This window comes from Manis javanica, unplaced genomic scaffold (genome assembly GCF_040802235.1).
Source record: "Manis javanica isolate MJ-LG unplaced genomic scaffold, MJ_LKY HiC_scaffold_24, whole genome shotgun sequence".
In the NCBI taxonomy this organism is placed as follows: Eukaryota; Metazoa; Chordata; class Mammalia; order Pholidota; family Manidae; genus Manis; species Manis javanica.
Window position 1 is genome coordinate 462,204 of NW_027332170.1, and position 22,164 is coordinate 484,367.

A 22,164-nucleotide genomic window follows, 5' to 3' on the forward strand; every position below is an offset into this window, starting at 1 on the left:
TGAAAGGCCAGTTGACGGAATGTGGGTCTGAAAGGCCAGTTGACGGAATTGTGTGTGTGCACATGTGGCTGCTCAGAACATGCAGAAGGAAAGAAGAAACCCAGCTACTGTTTACCTCTTCCCAGCCCCCTTTACAGTCCTGGAGATGCAGGAAGGACTCTCTGGGATCCATGTCATGGGGAGAGCCCTCTGTTAGCCCGTTCCCCTTAGAGGAAACCGTGTGGCAATCCAGCCCCAAACCACTGTCCCATACCAGGCAACAGAACACACAAAAGGAAACTGGTATGTTCACATTTGTAGAGCATTCTTAAAATAATAAAAGTATAGTGCTGGAGAACAGGTTAGTTGTTGCCGGAGGTTAGGGGTGGGGGCAGGTGTAGATGTGGCTATGAAAGAGTTGCCCAGGGAGAGTCGTACTAGTGGAGCATTTCTGTACCTTGATTGTAAGCTACACACAGAATAAAATGGCATGGAAGTATATTTTTACATACCAACACATGCACAGATATACACACATGCTTGTGAATTCTGTATAAGCTCTGTGCATTGTACCAGTATCAGTTCTGGTTTGTCATGTGCTTTATTGTGCAAGACATGACACTCGGGGAGGCTGGGTGAAGGGTGCTTAAAACTCCCTGTACATTTCTTTGTAATTTTTTGTTAGTCTATGATTATATCAAAATAAAAAGTTAAAGAGAAAATAACAGAATAAAAGAACCAAACAAATCCAGTTTTGTATACTTGCTTTCCTTTAAGACCATCTCCTTCCTTAAACTCACTTGAGTAAATCTAGCCCTTGGTTAGGCCCTTCGTAAATGTTTGTTGAATATAATTGTGCACGTAGAAACAGGTTTTATTCGTGTATAATAATATTCTGCATTTCAATTACTTTTTCTCATATATTCTAGAGTACTCAAGAGCAGTCCCTCCTTACCAGATGTTAGACCCCCATTTTGTTGGGTGTGGTGGCCCTCCCTTATCTTAACTTGGGGGATGTGATCCCCTTTACAGCCTGATTGGGGAAGTCCTGTTGCTCAAAGCCAGAGGATATCCAGTGCAGGCAATTTTGCACATATATGTTGCAGTATATCAATTATATCTCAGGGGGGCACTTGGCAATGCTTAGAGATATTTTTGATTATCACAACTGGGGGTGAGATGAGGTGCCATTGGCATCTCAGGGATAGAGATGCCAACGGCATCTTGGATGCTGCTTAGTATCTTAGAGTGCACAAGACAGCCCCCACCGCCATGAAGAATGATCTGGCTCCAGGTATCAAGGGTGTCTGGGTCGCTGTGAACCATTCATAGAGCAGCTAGACCTGCAGTTGACCGAGGCAGGAGCCCAGTGGCTGGAGCTGTCCAGTGAGCTCTGAAGGGGTTCCTGAGACTGGTAGGACTGGGGAGGAGGCTCCTTGTTCCCACACATCCACATGGAAATAACTCCTGCTAATTGACAGCCTGTCTTCATGTAAATCTGGGGTCTGGACAGACGTAGCTGCCAAAAAAGCCAGGCGGGCTGACCGGAAGATGGCGGCTTGAGTAGGGCATTGGAAATCTCCTCCCAAAACCATACATATCTTTAAAAATACAACAAATACTCCTATTCCTAAAAGAGAGATCAGAGGATACAGTACAACAGCCAGGCTACATCTACATCTGTGAGAACACAGCTTCTTATGAAGGGGTAAGATACAAGCTGTGGCCCAGCGGGTCCCAAGCACTTCCCCAACACCAGCTCCCTGGTGGGAGGAGAGGACTCAGAACAGAGAGGGAGTGGAAGCACAGGACTTCTAAATAACCAGGCCTAGTGATCTGCAGCAGGAGTGCAGACACACACTGCAAGGTGTGCTGGATATTAGGGAAATGGAAAAATAAAATTTGCAAACAGGTCCACGCACCCGGCTCCCCTTGGACAAAAGAAAAGTGAGTGCTTCTTGAAAGTCTTAAAGGTACAAGGGCTTCACAGCTGGATAGAATTGTCCCAGCACACTCAGCCCAGCCGCTGGGAGTCCCAGGGAATGACAGGTGCCATAAGCCCCTGGGTGGCAACACAGCTCTGAAGCTCCTCACAGTGATAAACAGGCTTCTGGTAATTTCCCCTCCTGTGTGGACCTGGCAGAGCAGCCTGGGAGTGGCAGCACCCACAGCAGCCCCCCAGAGCCTCCTCCCAGCATGCACCCACCAGGTCAGATCCAAAAGCCACTGCTGGTGAGCTACTGCCCGTGGCAGGTAGAGGAAGCTGGGGTAAGGTGTGAAGGGGCACTGTCCTTGCAGGAGAGCACACCTGGGGTGTCTGTCTCTCCCAGCAGGGCTCTGGGCTGCCCTGCCCAGTGCAGGTCTGGAAATTAACCCACAGCCTGCTCCCGGTGGGTGGATAACACACAAAGGCAGTGTATAAGGGCAAGGCAACCAGCAAGCAGGAAGGATTTTGTTCTCCCAGCTAACACACATGCTACCTCTGTATGACTACCTCTATTGCCATGAAAAGGGAGACGAATTTGGTCCAGTCCAGAATTACCCAGACAATACCTGAGAGACGGCCTGGGGAGATAGATTTAACCAATCTCCCTGGAAAAGAATTCAAAATAAAGGTCATAAGCATGCTGATGAAACTGCAGAGAAATATGCAAGAGCTAAAGAATCACATTGGGAGGGAGAATACAGAAATAAAATAACCTCTGGAAGGACAGAAGACCAGACTGGATGAGGTGCAAGAGGCCATTAATGGAATAGAAATCAGAGAAAAAAAATAGAGAGAAGCTGAGAGAGATAAAAGGATCTCCAGGAATAAAAGAATATTAAGAGAACTGTATGACCAATCCAAAAGGAACAATGTTCACATTGTAGAGGTACAAGAAGAAGAGAGACAGAAAGGGATAGAAAGTGTCTTTGGAGAAATAATTGCTGAAAACGTCCCGAAACTGGGGAAGGAAATAGTCTCTCATACCATGGAAGCCCACACATCTCCCTACACAAGTGACCCAAGGAGGACAACACCAAGACATATAAAAATTAAAATGGCAAAGATCAAAGACAAAGACAGAGTATTAAAGGCAGACACAGAGAGAGAAAAGATCACCTACAAAGGATAATCCATCAGGCTCTCATCAGACTTCTCAGCAAAAACCTTACAGGCCAGCAGAGAATGGCATGGTGTATTTAATGTAAAGAAACAGATGAGCCTTGAAACAAAGATAGTGTATCCAGCATGATTATCATTTAATTATGAAGGAGGGATTAAACAATTTCCAAAGTAAAAGTTGAGGGAATTTGCCTCCCTAAGACTACCTGTACATGATATTTTAAAGGGACTGCTCTAAATGGAAGAACCCCTAAGGCTAAATAGATTTCACCAGAGAAAATAAAATCACAGGAATGAAAGCAGACCAAGCAAATACTAACTAAAGGTAAAAAATAAAATCAAATGTGCACAAAAGCAGTCAAAGTAAACACAAAAGAGTACAGATGTAAACACCTAACATATAAAGAATGGACGAGGAGGAATAAGAAGGAGAGAAATAAAGAATCATCAGACAGTGTTTATAATAGCTTAATAAATGAGTTAAGTTACACTACTAGATAGTAAAGAAGCTACCCTTGGCACTTTTGATAACCCTGAATCTAAAGCCTATAATGGCAATAAGTACATATCTTTCAATAATCACACTGAAGGTAAGTGGACTGAATGCACCAATCAAAAGACACAGAGTAATAGGATGGATTAAAAAGCAAGGCACACCTATATGCTGCTTACAAGAGATTCACCTCAAACCGAAGACACACACAGACTTAAAGTCAAGGGATGGAAGAAGATACTTCATGCAAATAATAGGGAGAATAAAGCAGGTGTTGCAGTACTTGCATCAGACAAAATAGACTTTAAAAGAAAGAAACGAGTTAAATAAAGACATTACATAATGATGAAGGGGTCAGTCAAACAAAAGGATATAACTATTATAACTATATGTGCACCCAATATAGGAACACCACCATATGTGAAATACCAACACAGCAAAAGGAGGAAATAGAATGCAATGCATTCATTTTGGGAGACTTTAACACACCACTCACTTCAAAGGACAGATGCACCAGACAGAAAATAAGTAAAGACTCAGAGGCACTGAACAACACACTAGAACAGACGCACCTAATAGACAACTATAGAACTCTACACCCAAAAGCAGCAGGATGCACATTCTTCTCAGGTGCACATGGAACATTTTCCAGTATAGACCACATACTAGGCAACAAAATGAGCCTCAGTAAATTGAAAAAGATTGAAATTTTACCAACTAACTTCTCAGACCACAAAGGTATAAAACTAGAAATAAATTATACAAAGAAAACAAAAAGGCTCACAAACATATGGAGGCTTCACATACTCCTAAATAATCAAAGGAGAAATCATAAAATTAAAATAGAGATCAAGCAATATATGGAGAAAAATGACAAGAACAGCACAAAGCCCCAACTTCTGTGGGATGCAGAAAAAGCAGTTGTAACAGGAAAGTACATAGCAATCCAGCCCTACTTAAACTAGGGAGAACAAATCCTAAATGAATAGCCTGAAGTCACAATTATTGAAATTGGGAAAAGAAGGACAAACATCAACAAAAGTCAGGAGTATGGGGGACATAATAAAAATCAGAGAAGAAATAAATAACATTGAGAAGAATAAGACAATAGAAAAAATCAATGAAACCAAGAGCTGGTTCTTTGATAAAATAAACATAATAGACAAGCCCTTAGCCAGGCTTATTAAGAGAAAAAGAGAACCTACACACATCAACGTAATCAGGAATGAGAAAGGAAAAATCATGATGGTCCCCACAAAAATACAAGGAATTATTAGAGAATACTATGAGAATCTATATGCTAATAAACCAGAAACCTGGAAGAAATGGACAACTTCCTAGAAAAACACAACCTTCCAAGACTGACCAAGGAAGAAACACAAAATCTAAACAGACCAATTATCAGCAGTGAAATTGAATTGCTAATCAAAAAACTACCCAAGAGCAAAACCCTGAACCAGGCAGATTCACTGCTGAATTATATCAGACATATAGAGAAGATTTAATATCCACTTTCCTTAAATATTTCCGAAAAATAGAAGAGGAGTGTATGGTTCCAGACTCATTCTATAAAGCCAGCATCACTCTAATACTAAAACCGAAGACCCCACAAAAAGAAATTACATACCAATATCCCTGATGAACATAGTCGCAAAAATACTCCACAAAATATAAGCAAACTGTATTCAAAATACATCAAGAAGATCATACACCTTGATCAAGTGAATTCATCTCAGGGATGCAAGGATGGTACAACATTTGAAAATCCATCAACATCATCCACCATATCAACAAAAAGGACAAAAACCACATAATCATCTCCATACATGCTGAAAAAGCATTCGACAAAATTCAACATACATTCATGAAAAAAAGGAAACAAAATGGGTATAGAGAGCATGTACCTCAACATAATAAAGGCCATAATTGACTAAACCACCATCAACATCATATTTAATAGTGAGAAGTTGAAAGCCTTTCCTCTAAGATCTGGAACAAGACAGGGATGCCCACTCTCCCACTTCTACTCAACATACGACTGGAGGTCCTGGTAATGGCAATCAGACAAAACAAAGAAATACAAGGCCTACAGATTAGTAAAGAAGTCAAATTGTCACTATTTGCAGATGACATGATATTGTACATAAAAAGCCCTAGAGACTCCACTCTAAAACTACGAGAATAATATCTGAATTCAGCATGGTGGCAGGATACAAAATTAATACACAGAAATCTGTTGCTTTCTTACACACTAACAATGCACGAGCAGAAAGAGAAATCAGGAAAACAATTCCATTTACAATTGCATCAAAAAGAATAAAATACATGGGGATAAATTTAACCAAGGAAGTGAAAGACTCATACCCTAAAAATTACAAGACACTCTTAAGAGAAATTAAAGAAGACACTAACAAATGAAAACTCTTTCTGTGCTCTTCGCTAGGAAGAATTAATATTGTCAAAATGGCCATCCTGCTTAAAGAAAACATACAGATTCAATGCAATCCCTATCAAAATAGCATCAACATTCTTCAATGAACTGGAGCAAATAGTTTTAAAGTTCATATGGAACCACAAAAGACCCCGAATAGCAAAAGCAACACTGATAAGCAAGAATAAAGCACTGGGGATCATGCTTTTCAACTTCAAACTCTACTACAATGTCACAGTAATGAAGACAATTTGGTACTGGGACAAGAAGAGACCCACAGACAAGTGAAAAAGGATAGAGAGTCCAGATATTAATCCACTCATATATGGTCAGTTAGTATGTGGTAAAGGAGTCAGAAACCATGGGAGAAACAGAATAGAGAGTCCAGATATATACGGTTAATTAATATACAAAAATGTAACCATGGACATACAATGGGGAAATGACAGCCGCTTCAACAGCTGGTACTGGCAAAACTGGACAGCTACATGTAGGAGAATGAAACTGATCATTTTTTAACCCCATACACAAAAGTAAATTTGAAATGGATCAAAGACCTGAATGTAATTCATGAAATCATGAAACTCTTACAAAAAACATAGGCAAAAATATCTTGGACATAAACATGAGCTACTTCTTCATGAACATGTCTCCATGGGCAAGGAGAAAAAAAGCAAAAATGAACAAGTGCAACTATATCAAGCTGAAAGATTCTCTACAGCAAAGGACACCACCAATAGAACAAAAAACAATCCTGCATTATGGGAGAATATATTCATAAATGACAGATCGGATAAAGGCTTGACATCCAAAACATATAGAGATACTATGCACCTCAAAAAAGCAAGTAATCCAATAAAAAAATGGTCAGAGGAGCTGAACAGAACAGACAGTTCTCCAAAGAAGAAATTCAGATGGCTAACTGACACATGAAAAGTTGCTCCACAACATTAGTCCTCAGAGAAATGCAAAGTAAAACCGCAATGAAATGTCACCTCACACCACTAAGGAACACCACGATCCAAAAGACAGACAACAATAAATGTTGGCAAGGATGTGGAGAAAGGGGAACCCTCCTACAATGCTGGTGGGAATGTAAACTAGTCCAACCATTGGGGAAAGCAGTATGGAGGGTCCTCATAAAGCTCAATATAGAAATACCATTTGACCAAGGAATTCCACTTCTGGAATGTACCCTAAGAACGCAGAAGCCCAATTTGAAAAAGACAGATGCACCCCTATATTTATTACAGCATTATTTACAATAGCCAGGAAATAGAAGAAACCTAAGTGTCCATCAGTAGATAAATGGACAAAGAAGATGTGGTGCATATACACAATGGAATATTATTCAGCCATAAGAAGAAAACACATCCTACCATTTGCAACAGCATGGATCACGCTAGAGGGTAATTTGCTCAGTGAAATAAGCCCGGCGGAGAAGAGACAACTACCAAATGATTTCACTCATATGTGGAGTATAAGAAGAAAGGAAAAACTGAAGGATCAAAACAGCAGACTCACAGAACCCACAAATGGACTAACACTTACCAAATGGAAAGGGACTGGGGAGGATGGGTGGGAAGGGAGGAGAAGAAAGGGGCATTATGATGAGCATGTATAATGTGCGGGTGGGGAACGGGGAGGGATTTCTAAAAGAGAAGACAAATAGAGATTCCACAGCTTCTTACTACACTAATGGACAATGACTGTAATGGGATTTGTGGCAGGGACTTGTTAATGGGGGCAATCGAGTAAACATAATGTTCCTTGTGTAACTGTAGAAGAATGATACCAAAATTTAAAAAAATGAACGAGTGGGACTGTATCAGCTGAAAAGCTTCTGTACAGCAAAGGACACCACCAATAGAACAAGAAGCCATCCTACAGTATGGGAGAATATATTCATAAATGACAGATCCAATAATCGGCTGACATCCAAAATATATAAAGAACTCACACACCTCAATGAACAAAAAGCAAGTAATCCAGTTAAAAATATGGCCAGAGTTGCTGAAGAGAACAAACATTTCTCCAAAGAAGAAATTCAGATGGGCATCCGACAAATGAAAAGATGCCCACAACACTAGTCATCATAGAAATGCAAATTAAAACCACAATGAGATACACCTCACACCAGTAAGGATTGCCACCATCCAAAAGACAAACAACAGCAAATGTTGGCAATGATCTGGAGAAATGGGAATCCTCCTACACTACTGGTGGGAAGGTAAATTAGGTCAACCATGCTGGAAGGCAGTACGGAGACTTCTGAAAAAATCAAAATAGAAATACCATTTCACCCAGTAATTCCACTCCTAGGTATATACTCTAAGAATGCAGCAGCCCAGTTTGAAAGGACATAGGCTCCCCTATGTTTATTGTAGCACTACTTACAATAGCCAGGTAATGGAAGCAACCTAAGTGTCCATCAGTAGATGAATGGATAAAAAAGATGTGGTGCATATGCACAATGGAATATAATTCCACCATAAGAAGAAAACAAATCGTACCATTTGCAACAACATGGATGGAGCTACACAGTATTATTCTCAATGAAACATGCGAGGTTGGTAAAGACAAGTATCAAAAGATTTCACTCATCTGTGGAATGTCAGAACAAAGAAAAACTGAAGGAGTAAAACAGTAGCAGATGCACAGGACCCAAAAATGAACTAAGAGTTACCAAAAGGAAACCGACTGGAGAGGACGGTTGTGGGGGGTGGGATAAGTCAGGGGTGGCGGAGAAAAAGGGCATTATGATTAGCATGCATGTGTGGGGTGCACATGGCATGGGGTGGGCCATAGAGCACCAAGAAGACAAGTAGTGATTTTACAGCATCTTCCTACACTGATGGACAGTGACAGCAATGGCGTATCTGGGTGAAACTTGGTGATGGGGGAGTCTGGTAAACATAATGTTCCTCATGTAATTGTAGATTAATGATACCAAATGTTTAAAAAATGGCTGTCCTAGTAGGCATGAAGGGGTATGATGTGCATTTTTCAAGTGACTAATACTGGTGGACATCTGTTCATGTACTTTTTGGTCATTCATATATCTTGAGGAAATAATCTATTTAAGACCTTTAACAATTTTTCCACTGGGTTGTTTGCCTTTTCCTTTTTGAGTTTTAAGAGTATATTCTGGATTCTGGACCCTTATGGGATATGCAATTTTCAATAAAAGTCCAATTTTGAAAAGTTGTCCTCATGGGTTCAGTTAGCAGCTGGGCTCAACAACCGTTGTAGTAGACAAGTGATTCTTACGTCTTCTACAAAATACCAGGAAAGCTTTCTTCAAACAAATAAACAAGGAGAAAATGCAGCCTGTTACCCTCAGGTCACCCAAGGGGCCTGATGAAGCTCCCTGTCAGCCAAAACTAACAGAGGTGAGGTGAAGCAGGTTTAGCTAAGGTGACTGGCGACCTACCTGAGTGGACAGGTATCATCAAAGCAGAGAACCCCACAGGTCCATGGAGAACCAGCAAGTATCAGATCTCTGCCCAGCCCCAGAATGTCTGTTCAGAGCCTCTCATTAAGTGTGCAGCAGGCTGCCTTTGTCATGCCCACTGGCATTATAGGACGGCCCGGCCCCCTCAAAGTACCATCAAGACTCACCATGTTGCCAGGCCTCTCAGGAGGTGCACCCTGCCTCTGTCTTCTGTGCCTATGGGCAATGTGCCCTGCATTTGCTGTGAGATGTGGAGCTGGGCCTGAGCTACCTTTTGGTTTCTCTGGCGGAAGAGAGCACTATTGGTGCTTGCTTATAGCCTCGCTTGAATCCTGTGACTGTGGACGAATGTGGTGTTCCACTCCCAGGAAAGATACTGTCAGCCTGTTTTCCCCTACGTTGTGTAGCCTTAATTCCCAAGGATGGCTCATGGTTTCGCTCAAAACTGAGCAGGTGGGATGGTCCGGGGGCAGTTGGTGGAGCTTCCCAGTGAAAGATGGTCTCATCTGGTGGGAAGCTTGCGCAGGGGAAGGTGAGGTTCCCGGGGCCCCTCTGCCTCCTAGGAGGCCATCTGAGAACAGGCCTCCTGCCCTCCTCATGGTGAGTCCAGCCCTTGGCACCCCATGCCTTCTGTGCTGTGCCTGCCTGTACGTCCTTCACCGCTGCTCCCTTCCTGCCTCTCCCACAGGGCCAAAGGGACTGATTTCCCCACATATGTTAGAATAACGGAGGGACCCCTAAAATCGGCTTCTGCTCTGTAGAAAGAGAGAAGAGAAGGCCATCTCAAAGGGCATCAGTTCCCCCAAAGGGTATGTGCGTGATTAAACTGCAAGTTAGGGAGAAAGGGGTTTTGCTGGGCAGTTTTATAGGCTTGTCGTACTTAGGTGCTGCGTCATGTTGATGTTCAACTGGAGAGAGAGATGGCAGAGCAGCATCTGTTTGGAATAATCTGGTCAGCCCTGCATCTCATGCTCAGCACATGCTCACTGAGTGGGTCTTAAAATTCCATTACTCATTTAGAGCCACTGTCTTCCCCCGAAAATGGTGGAGCTCACTACAGGGTGTGTTGCTCTTTACCATTGACTGTGTACAGATGCATGACATTGTGAAATGTATTTAAGATGAAATTCAGATGGCCAACAGACACAATAAAAGATGCCCCACAGAGCTAATCATCAGACAAATGCAAATTAAAACCACAATGAGATATCACCTCACACCAATAAGGATGGCTTCCATCCAAAAGACAAAAAAACAACAAATGTTGGTGAGGATGTGGAGAAATAGGAATGGCCTACACTGCTGGTGGGAATGTAAACTAGTTCACCCATTGTGGAAAGCAGTATGGAGGGTCCTCAACAAGTTCAAAATAGAAATACCATTTGTCTCAGGAATTCTACCTCTGCATTTTACCCTAAGATTGCAGAAACCCAGTTTGAAAAAGACATATGCAGCCCTATGTTTATTGAAGCACTGTTTACAATAGCCAGGAAATGAAAGCAACCTAAGTGGCCATCAGTAGGTAAATGGACAAAGAAGATGTGGTGCATATACACAATGGAATATTATTCAGCCATAAGAAGAAAACACATCCTACCTTTTGTAACAGCATGGAAGTAGCTAGAGGGTTCTTTGCTCAGTGAAATATGGCAAGTGGAGGAGAGAACTACCAAATGATTTCACTCATATGTGGAGTATAAGAAGAAAGTCAAACTGAAGGATTAAAACAGCAGCAGGCTCACAGAACCCAAGAATGGACTAACATTTACCAAAGGAAATGGGACTGGTGAGGATGGGTGGGCAGCGAGGGTTAACGGAGGGACAGTAAAGGAGGCATTATGATTAGCATGTATAATGTGGTCATGGGGAACGTGGAGGGCTGTGCAACTCACAGAAGACAAGTGGTTATTCCACAGCTTCTTACTACCCTAATGGACAGTGACTGTAATTGGATTTGTGGCAGAGACTTTTTAATGGGGGCAATCGAGTAAACATAATGTTCGTTGTGTAACTGTAGAATAATGATACCAAAATTTTAAAAAATGAACAAGTGGGCTAATATCAGCTGAAATGCTTCTGTACAGCAAAGGACACCACCAATAGAACGGGAAGGCATCCTACAGTATGGGAGAAAATATTCATAAATGACAGATCTGATAATGGGTTGACATCCAAAATACATAAAGAACTCACACACCTCAATGAACAAAAAGCAAGTAATCCAGTTAAAAATATTGTCAGAGGAGTTGAGCAGAACAAACATTTCTCCAAGGAAGAAATTCAGATGGGCATCCACCAAATGAAAAGATGCCCACATCAGTAGTCATCATAGAAATGCAAATTAAAACCACAATGAGATATCACCTCACACCAGTAAGGATCACCACCATCCAAAAGACAAACAACAGTAATTGTTGGCAAGGATCTGGAAAAAGGGGAACCCTCCTACAACTGCTGGTGGGAATGTAAATCAGTTCAACCATTGTGGAAAGGCAGTATGGAGATTTCTTAAAAAACTCAAAATGGAAATATCATTTCACCCAGTAATTCCACTCCTAGGAATTTACCCTAAGAATGCAGCAGCCCCGTGTTAAAAAGACAGATGCACCCCTATGTTTATTGTAGCACTATTTACAATAGCCAAGGAATGGAATCAACCTAAGTGTCCATCAGTAGATGAATGGATAAAGAATGTGTGGTACATATACACAATGGAATATTACTGAGCCATAAGGAGAAAACAAATCCTACCATTTGCAACAACATTGATGGAGCTAGAGGGTATTATGCTCAGTGAAATAAGGCAGGTGGAGAAAGATAAGTATCAAATGATTTCACTCATCTGTGAAGTATAAGAACAAAGGAAAATCTGAAGGAACAAAACAACAGCATGCTCACAGTACACAAGAATGGACTAAGTTACCAAAAAAGTAAATGACAGGAGAGGATGGGTTGGAATGGAGGGATAAGTGTGAGGTAGAAAAGGGGCATCAAAATTAGCATGTATAATGTGGAGTGAGGCACAGGGAGGGCTCTGCAACACAGAGAAGACACACAGAAGTAGTGATTATATAGCATCTTACTATGCTTATGAACAGTGACTGTAGTGGGGTTTGTTGGGGGTCTTGGTGATGAGGGGAGTCAAGTAAACATAATGTTCATCATATAATTGAAGACTAATTGTACCAAAAAAAAAAGAAATGTATTTAGTCCACATGTTTGGTTAGCACTTTGCCTTTCTCTCTGCTTCGTTAGACTTATACTCTTTGGGGCTTGCCCTCATCTCTTGTTTCCCAGAGCCATCCCTGCACTCGGCTAGTAACAGTGCCCTTACCCACCCCTGAGCGGGTGGCTAAATATTTATTTTACTACACTTGTGGAGGTATTTCAAATATTCACGGTGGCATTCTCATTTTGAAAAGCAGATGCTGGTTAAAATAACACATCATGTATTCCCCATATATGGTTCCTGCCTCTACCTGCCTACCGTCTTCTATTTCCATGGAACCCCATGCACATGAGAGACAGGTGACTGTTTACCTGTGAGCATCACTTTTGCAAGTTGTCCCAACCCAGACTTCAAGTTACAGTTATCTGAAGAGCATTTAAAAACTACTATTACCCATGCTCAACTAGAAATCAGTTAAAGCCAGCTTCTTGGGTGAATCCAAATTTTCCCGAGGATTCTTATTGCAGCCAGGGTGAAAATCCACTGTCTCTTGGGACTTTATTTTGTTCATGGCAGTGGATTAATATTTGATGATGATTTCAACCTCATTGTGAAACATGAACAGGTAAGCCTTGATCCTAGAAACCAGAAAAACCGAGGTTTGTAAGAGGAAGGAGAGGTCAGATAGCTGTAAATGCCATTGTAATGGTGTTTTGGAGCTCTGCAGAGGGAGATAAGGATTTGCTCCTCTGACTACACACCTAATTCATGTGTATGTTGAATCTTGTCTTCCTCTGAGCTTCCTTGGTTCTCTGTACCGCCAGCATGGAGGGCCTTTTCGGCTAGTGGGGATTTGTTATTTATTTCCTCCCCTGCTGAGCTGAATTCCTTGAGGTTAACTCCTGGACCTAGCATGTCAGGTAGATTTCCCGCAGAGAATATTGAAACGAATGAATGGCACTTCATAGTTTCCTAGGGCTGCTTCTACAATGGGCCCCAATCTCTCTCCTCCTCAGTAATATTACATGCCAGAGACCATGACATTCATTAACACCAAGTTCTGTGCCTGCCTGTGCTTGGCAGGTGCTCCCTATGCACACCATGTGTTTGCTGGGCCAGTCCCTAGGGAGGACTTTCCATCTCTGTGCCTCAGCTTGCACAGTGATTACAGACACCCATGCCCACCATGGCTGGGCCCCCAACTGAATGGCCAGCTGTCGGAGGTAACAGGGTCATGGGGACTGGCAAGTTAGTGAGTGGCCCCTTCTAAGGGGCATGGCCCTAATCAGCTTTAGCCACTTTTTGTTTTTGGGGACTATAATCCCTGTTTGCTAGCTCTTCTGATTTTTAGGAGAGAAATCCAAGTGTTTGAAATGAAATCTCCTGGGTTTAAATGTTGGCAACCTGTTGGGGTTTTCATAGAACACTCTGGGTGCCAGCACTGCGAACCAGACAGGACACGTATGCAAACCACGTTGGCCTCCGAGGGGCCTTGGAGCCACTACCTGCCTTGCCCTTCTTAGGCCGAGAGAAGCAGGGACCTGGAGGACTTCCGTGGTGGCCACACTTGTCTGCCGGGAGTGTGGGAAGAGGAGCGGAGAGGAGAGGAGGTCGTGTAAGATTCTAGGTAAACTCTCCCTTTTAAAAATGGCTTATTTTATTTCACCACAACCCCACCTAGCCCTCTACGTACAATGAGTGCAGCGTTTTGGTGTCTTCTATAGTCTTTTTTCTTTTCATAGACAAAGGAGTGAGAACTCCTTTGTTCATATATTTTTTAACAATTTTATAGGAATTGCATAGCAACCCTTGCTCCCTCCCCGGAGTAACCAGAGCACTTCCAAGCCATTATGGCTTCTCATTAGAAACGCTTCAAAACTTATTCCCGGCGGGCCCACGAGGGTGGGCGTCTGGGTTTGGCCCCTTTGGTCCACAGCGCCCAGGCAGAGCCTGGCACACAGTATGTACTCAGCCGGGTACTGCTGAACCAGTGTTGGTGTGCGGTCCTCAGTGGCTCTCATCCTCACTGTTGGCCGTTTGGTGTGTCCCCTTTCTCCTGTTGTTGCACATAGCACTGTGAGGCACCTCCTCATACATTAAGCATTTAACTTATTTTACACCATATTCATAAGTGGCATTAGTGACATTTAGGGCTGGGTAATCCTCTGTGGAGGACCATTCTGTGCACTGCAGGGTGTCGAGCAGTTTCCCTGGCCTCCACCCACCCACTGCCAGTACCAGCCCATACCCTCCACAGTTTGTGATGATTAAAAATGTCCCCACACCCCATCAGGAGGCACAATGGTACCCGGTTGAGACTCACTGTGCGAGTGTCAGTGTGTTTGAAGACTTTAAACCTTACAGCATGTGCTGCTCAGAGAACCCCTTTCCGTGAGGCGTTTGCCCCTCTCAGAACCTCTTCTGGCTCAGCCCCATCCTGCCCTGGGAGAACAGCATCTCCCTGCGGCCCTTTGGCTGTTGCACTGCTTTCTGCCAGAACAGCTGGGATGAAGGCAATAGTCAGTGTCTGGCAGCCACTAGACCCTTGTTTCTTGAGTACTTGAAATGTGGCCAGTGTGACTGAAGAATGAAGTTTTAATTTTATTTGATTAATTTGGCTTTCAATAGCTGCCTGTGGCTAGTGGCCACCACACTGGACAGTGCCAGAAAGCCTCTCTCTGTAAAAACACCCCACCCTTTCTCAAAGTGGCCCTGTTAAAAATCAAATCGGTAGCAAGTTTGGAGGCGACTTCTCCATGGTTGGTGTGTGTTGACAGTATTGACTTCGTCTTCTCTTTTGTTGCCTTTCAGCTCCTGGTTAGGAAGGTAATCTAAGGAAATAAAGCCCAATTAAGACTTGAAGGGACCAGGCTGCCCTCCAGCCCCCTAACCCTGCCTGGAATGAATGTGTTTGCCTGTAAATCCTAACGGGCTTAATCTGGGAATTTGGGCTTGCAGGAGAGACCCGATGGGAGGATGGCATCTTCCCTTAACTCAACCATTTGCTTCCTTTTTTTCAGGAGGTTTCCTCTCCACCGGCCTCTGTAATTTTCCTTTTTGGTGGGGTCTTTGCCTGGTTTTGGTATTAGAGTGATGATGGCTTCATAGAATGGGTTTGGCAGTATTTCCTCCTCTTTTGAGTATTATATTTCCTCGATATGTCTGATAAAATTCAGTGGTGAATCCATCTGGACCTGCAGTTTTGTTCTTGGGTAGTTTTTTGAATACTGATTCAATTTTGTTGCTGGTAATTGGTCTGTTTAAATTTTCTGTTTCTTCTTTGGTCAGTTTTGGAAGGTTGTAGTTTTCTAGGAAGTTGTCCATTTCTTCTAGGTTTTCCAGCTTGTTAGCATGTAGATTTTCATAGTAAACTCTCATGATTCTTTGTATTTCTGTGGGGTCCATCATGACTTTTCCCTTGTCATTTCTGATTCTGTTGACGTGTGTAGACTCTCTTTTTCTCTTAATAAGTCTGGCTAAGGGGTTGTCTACTTTGTTTACTTTCTCAAAGTACCAGCTCTTCTTTTATTGATTTTTTTCTATTGTTTTATTTTTCTCAATTTTATTTATTTATTTTCTTATTTTTATTATGTCCCTCCTTCTGCTAACTTTGGGGGTCTTTTGTTCTTCTTTTTCCAATCTCAGTAACTGTGACGTTAGACTATTCATTTGGGATTGTTCTTCCTTCTTTAAATAGGCCTGCTTTGCTATATACTTTACTCTTAGAACCACCTTCAGTGCATCCCACAGAAGTTGGTTCTTTGTGCTGTTGTTGTCATTTGTCTTCACATATTGCTTGATCTCTATTTTAATTTGTTCATTGATCCATTGATCCTTTAGGAGTATGTTGTTAAGCCTCCGTGTGTTTGTAAACCTTTTTGTTTTCTTTGTACAATTTATTTCTAGTTTTATACCTTTGTGGTCTAAGAAGTTGGTTGGTAATCTTTTTGAATTTGCTGAGGCTCCTTTTGTGGCCTCGTATGTGGTCTATTCTGGAAAATCTTCTGTGTGCACTTGAGAAGAATGTGCATCTTTGCGGTCTAAGAAGTTGGTTGGTAATCTTTTTGAATTTGCTGAGGCTCCTTTTGTGGCCTCGTATGTGGTCTATTCTGGAAAATCTTCTGTGTGCACTTGAGAAGAATGTGCATCTTGCTGCTTTTGGGTGTAGATTTCTGTAGATGTCTATTAGGTCCATCTGTTGTAGTGTGTTATTTAGTGCCTCTGTGTCCTTAGTTATTTTTTATCTGGTGGATCTGTTCTTTGGAGTGAGTGCATATGCCTTTTTTATGGCAGCACTGTTAAAGGTGAATAAGCCATACAGGCTGTGAGAAGACGTAGGGTTTCCCCTTTAACAAGAATGTCAGGGAGTTCTGTAATCATGTACCTAGAGAGAATTTAGGGACTCAGGTATAATGTTATGCCATCTCCTGGTTGTCTTATGTCTGGTTCTTCAGATATTGGTATGTAGTGAATTTTGTTTTTTTGTTTTTTTTAACCATCCATCAGAATGTGATGGGTCATTTCAGTGCTAACTTTGAAGAGGCTTGTTTATCTTCACAGTTTTCTTTTAATGTCTTCTGATTTTGGGATCAGGACAATACTGGCCCCACAGAATGGATTGGGAACTGTTATTTCCTTCTCTCTTTCTGGAAAGAGTTTGTGTGGGATTGGTATTAAGCTTTCTTAAGCATTTGATAGAATTCACCAGTAAAGCTCTCTGTACATAAAGTTCTTTGTAGGAATGCTTGTAACTACAAGTTCAGCATCATGAGTGGATATGAGGCAATTGGGATTTTCTGTTTCTTCTTGAATCAGTTTTGGTATTTGTGCATTTCAAGAAATTTGTCTATTTTATCGAATCCAAAAGTCAGAAATATTTTTATAAAGGGTCATAATTATTTTTGGCTTTGTGGGCCATATGGTCTCAGTCACAATTACTCTGCCCTGTTATGGTAATTGAAAAGCCAGAAACAATACATAAAAGAATGTGCGTGGCTTGTTCTGATCAAAGTGTAAACATGGGTAATAAGCTAGATTGGCCCACAGGGAATTTGCTGACCTCTGATCCAAGCTCTCAAGCTTATAAAGTTATTTGTAGAATTCCCTGATCATTCTTTCAATGTCTGGATGCCTGCAGTGGTATCCTCTCTTTCATTCCAGATATTAATAACTTGTGTCTTTTCCTTAAACAGTGTAGTTAAGCCTTTACTGATTGTATTTTTCTTTACAATAAACTGGCTTTTGTTTTCCTTTCTTTCCCTATTAGGTGTCTTCTATTTTATTGATTTCTCCTCTTTATTCTTAGTTTGGCTTCCTTCTACTTAGTTTGGCTTTAATTTGTTCTTCCTTTTCTATCTTCCTAAAGTAGAAACTTAGATCATTGAGATTAGACCTTCCTTATTTTCTCAAATAGTCTCAAATGGTATAAAATTTCCCTCTAAGTGCAACTTTAACTGCATGCCGCAGATTTTGGTATTTCATTTTTAGTTAGTTCAGTATATTTTCTCGTTTCCTTTGTGATTTGTTTTTGACCCATGGGATCTTTAAAAGTAAGTTGTTGGTACTGTTTACAGATGTCATGTTGATTTCCAATTTAATTCCAGTGTGGTCAGATACTCCACTATGTAAGATTTCAGTCTTTTGATATCTCTTGAGATGAGTTTTATAGCACAACATATGGTCTCTTTTAGTGCTCTCATAGGATTGGAAGCCCTGGATGGGGTGCCTTGTAGTACACCTCACTGAAACATAAGCTCATAATTATTTCTAAGAATATATACGTAGCTATTATAAGTCTTTCAGAAAGTTACTTGGTAAAAGCTATGTTGAAACACATAAAATTGAAATTTTTTAGCTTAAAAAGGGCCAAATATTGACAATTTCATATGATTCAGTCTGATAGAGTGTTTCTTCCCAATAGCCTTTAGGGACCTTATGCGTTCCATGGGTGGATTTGGTTAGGTCTCCAAAGAGGCTCTCTGGTCAGTCTTCCTAAACATGGAATGTGAGAAAGACATATCAGAGAACTGGGAAGGAAGTTTCATGCCAGTGATTGGAAAGAAAAATTCCATCAAAAGAAGGTGTTTATTTATGTTCTGGCTAACACCAGCACAGCCAGGACTTCAGCTGTAGTGTGCATGGGAGCTCGGGACTGGAGCCCTAAAAGGTGCAAATATAGGCAGACCTGAGAGCAGCATGTGGGGTTCCACAGCCAGAATGAGGGGAGCAAGGGAGTAATCCCAGTGCAACTTGAACCTATAGGTTAAGGCACTCAAAAATTGTAGTTCTGTGGAGGTGCAACATCTCAGCATCAGTTTTTGTATTTCCCTGGGCTCTTCACTCCCTTGACATTTGGGAAAATAGGGTATGATAGTCAATTACGTTTCTTCCTGTGCTCCATGGAATTTTATTACTGCCCAGTAAAAGAATACAGACAATGCTGTCTTTGAAGTGGTGCATGAAGAAACCTCCAGCAGAGGAAGCAGATGACTCTGTGGTGTTGACTTGAGATTCTAACATTAGCTCATCAGACTCCCAGCCTGCTATGAGTCTCTGTGGAGACACAGTCTCTGCAGCCACTGTGTAGGTGGCTGTGGAGGCCACATGGAGCCTGCCTGTGCTCATGGAGGGCTGGAGGTGGTACTGATCTTCTGGGGCCCTTTGCCTCATCAGGAGAAAGAGTCCAACTGAAATCTAGGACCTAATCCAAAAGCTTCATCAGTTTAGTTCTGTCCCTGAGTTTTTGACCATTCCATCTGAACTACCAATTACAGTAAGGAAAGCTCTGTTCAGTATGAGTCAAATGAATTATTTCTGGTCACCGGATAAGGCTCAAGACAGTGATCCATGGCTGGAATCACTGTGATCTAAGAGATGTCTCCTACAGAGAGAGGGGTTGGGCCCACATAAGAAGCCTGATGGCAGCAGCATCCCCAGAACACCTGGACTCTAGCTGGCCACACCTGTGGCTACTCAGCCCAGTGATATTCAGCCCAGATCACTGTCAGTGCTCAGTCATCTAAGCAGGGCAGCGTCTCCTTGCTCCAGTACTGGGAACAGACTAACATTTGGGCCTATTTGCTTTATTAGCAGTGACGTGAGGCGAAGGAACTAATATTCAGTGAGCTAGTGTTTTCTATGCATTGCTATGATTGCAACATTGTGAAGTACATGATGTTTTCTTCCTTGTTCATACACAAAGAGATACTAGGGAGGTTATGTCACATCTTCAGGGTCACATGCTCAGTAAATGGTAGAATTGGGATTCGAATCCAGATCTATTTGCATATGCAGCTTCCTGTGCTCTGAATGGTTTCCTAGACATGGAAGAGGCAGCTCAGAAAAGCTGATCATGTTTTTGGAACATCTTGCCCTCCCATTGTTCAGGTTACCTGGAAATAAAGACCGATGGAAATGGAAAAGTCATCTGGCAATTTTACAACTTTAAAAGGGGCAAGGAGGGCAGAGCAGTTTCTGCTTCTTGATCTTTCTCTTGGCCCACACTAGGATCACTAAACTATTTGTTTTGTTTCCAGCAGTTATTTATTTAGTACCCAGTGTTGGCATATACTAAATGTTGGGGATGAGATTTGTCTCTAATGGCTGATTATATGGAAAAATGAGGCAATGATTGTGAACAGAGGTATTAACCAGAATAGCCATGTCTAATATTGGAGTAGAAGGATATGACAGAGGGTGAGGGGAGGGGATGTGTATCTCTAACACCCTTCACAGATCCTGCCACCACCACCCCCGAGTAATGGAGACCACCAGAATAAAATTTCATTTATTGAACAGGAAAGATTTTGTGTCAATGTTGGGCCCTCTGGTGTCCTGGAAAGTCCAAGCCTTGACCGTTTTTGTCTCTGACCAAAGCAAATGTAGATACTTTGCTGGATTTGAGCACACATGTCGCCATGAGACTAAAACCTCTACTCTATTTCTGGAAGCTTGAGAATTAGCTGCCTGGTACCCAGTCCTATTTTATGCTTTGTAGAACACTGGGATGCAGCTGGCCTACAATGGACTCACTGCCTCTGAGATACACCCTGTACTTTTTCTACAGCTCTGTTTTGTAGAGTTTTTTCCTACATTCTTCATTCCTGTAACACTGAATACATTCATTATTTCAGAAACTTTGGTTTTGGAGTTACTCTTTCACTCTTCCTGAGAAACTCCAGCTTCTGGATGTGTTCAGATTAAGTCTATGACCATTTGCAGAGCCTTTGGAAGGAGTTCCTGCATTGAGTGAATTATAGTCTGAACCACAGGTCAGTAAATTATGTATGGCCCACGGGCTGAATCTTACTCACCTTGGGTGTTTGCAGGTAGTTTTATTGGAAAACAGCCACATCCATTCACTTTTCTATTGTCTGTAGCAGCTACAAGGCAAAATTGAGAAATTAAGAGACTGTATGGCCGATAAGGCCAAACATATTTATTACGTGTTGCTTTTCAGAAAAAGTTTCCTAGCCCCAAATCTATCTCAGTGTTTCTGAACCCTGGCTACACAGAAGAATCTCCTGAAGGGCTTTTAAACCTGGGCCTCAGTCCCAGAAATTTTGACTTAGTTGGCCTTGGGTGGGGCCAGACTTTATTTTAAGGTTCCCAGGCAATCAGAGTTGAGGTCCACTAATCTAGCAACAGGAATGTGACTGCTACTATGGCTCCCAGGAGCTACCAGAAGTCTACATCAAGAGTCTCTTTGGGTGGCTGGGAAACGGTTGGCCTTATTGTTGGTGAGAAAGTGCTAACCAACCCTGAATTCCTGGGTTAGGTGGTGGTGAAGTTTGACCTTATCAGTCATCAGTCCTGCCAACATTCTTTCTAAAGCTCCAAGCCCTACCCACAAAGACTGTCTTCATTGGTTCTCTGGTAAAGGGTTTCTCTTCTACTATCTAAGTTAAGATAAGGGCTGAAGTTCATCCATTCAGCCTTCTGTTTTCCTTCATGCAAGCATGTTCGAACAGGCAGGAGAAGAATGGATCACACAGCATTTTTGATAGGTATTAAGTTAGCAAGATTCAGTCTTAAAGGTTGTAGCAAAGCACACGTGTCTATTTTGATAGTCCCCTACTCTATCTAGGAAGAGAGTTCTTTGAATTTTGTGTCATCTGGTGTTGCTTTTGTAGGTCACCTTTCAATATGTTGTTTGATTTATTTTCTTTGTTTATGGAGCCTTAAAAAAAAGTCACACCCTCTGCTGTTGGCCTCAGTTATTTGCATGCATTCCTTTGTCACTGCCCTGGTAATTAGTACCTGTCAGCTTGGAAACTGTCAGGGCTCACTGACCTCTGAGTCCTCAAACTTCACCTGGGCGTCCTTGATCAACTCCCCATTGTGCTGGTGACTGGTGGTGCCCCCTGGCTAAGGAGCAGTCTGTCCAGAGGACGTCGTGGGAGAAATACTACTGGTCTGTTACAGCATGTCACCCCCCTGGGGTGATCTTAAGCTTTCACAGCACGGAGGAAGCCTGTGTGTAAGAGAGAGAGAGACACACAGATGGACACACAGACATACATGTTTCTCCCTT

The 22,164-nt window shown here is 42.1% G+C and overlaps 1 pseudogene; it reads left to right on the forward strand.

Annotated features, from left to right (window-relative positions):
- Window positions 1–1,251: 1,251 nt before the first annotated feature.
- The window catches only part of LOC140847604 (uncharacterized), a 195,087-nt pseudogene continuing 174,174 nt past the window's right edge, over window positions 1,252–22,164 (forward strand).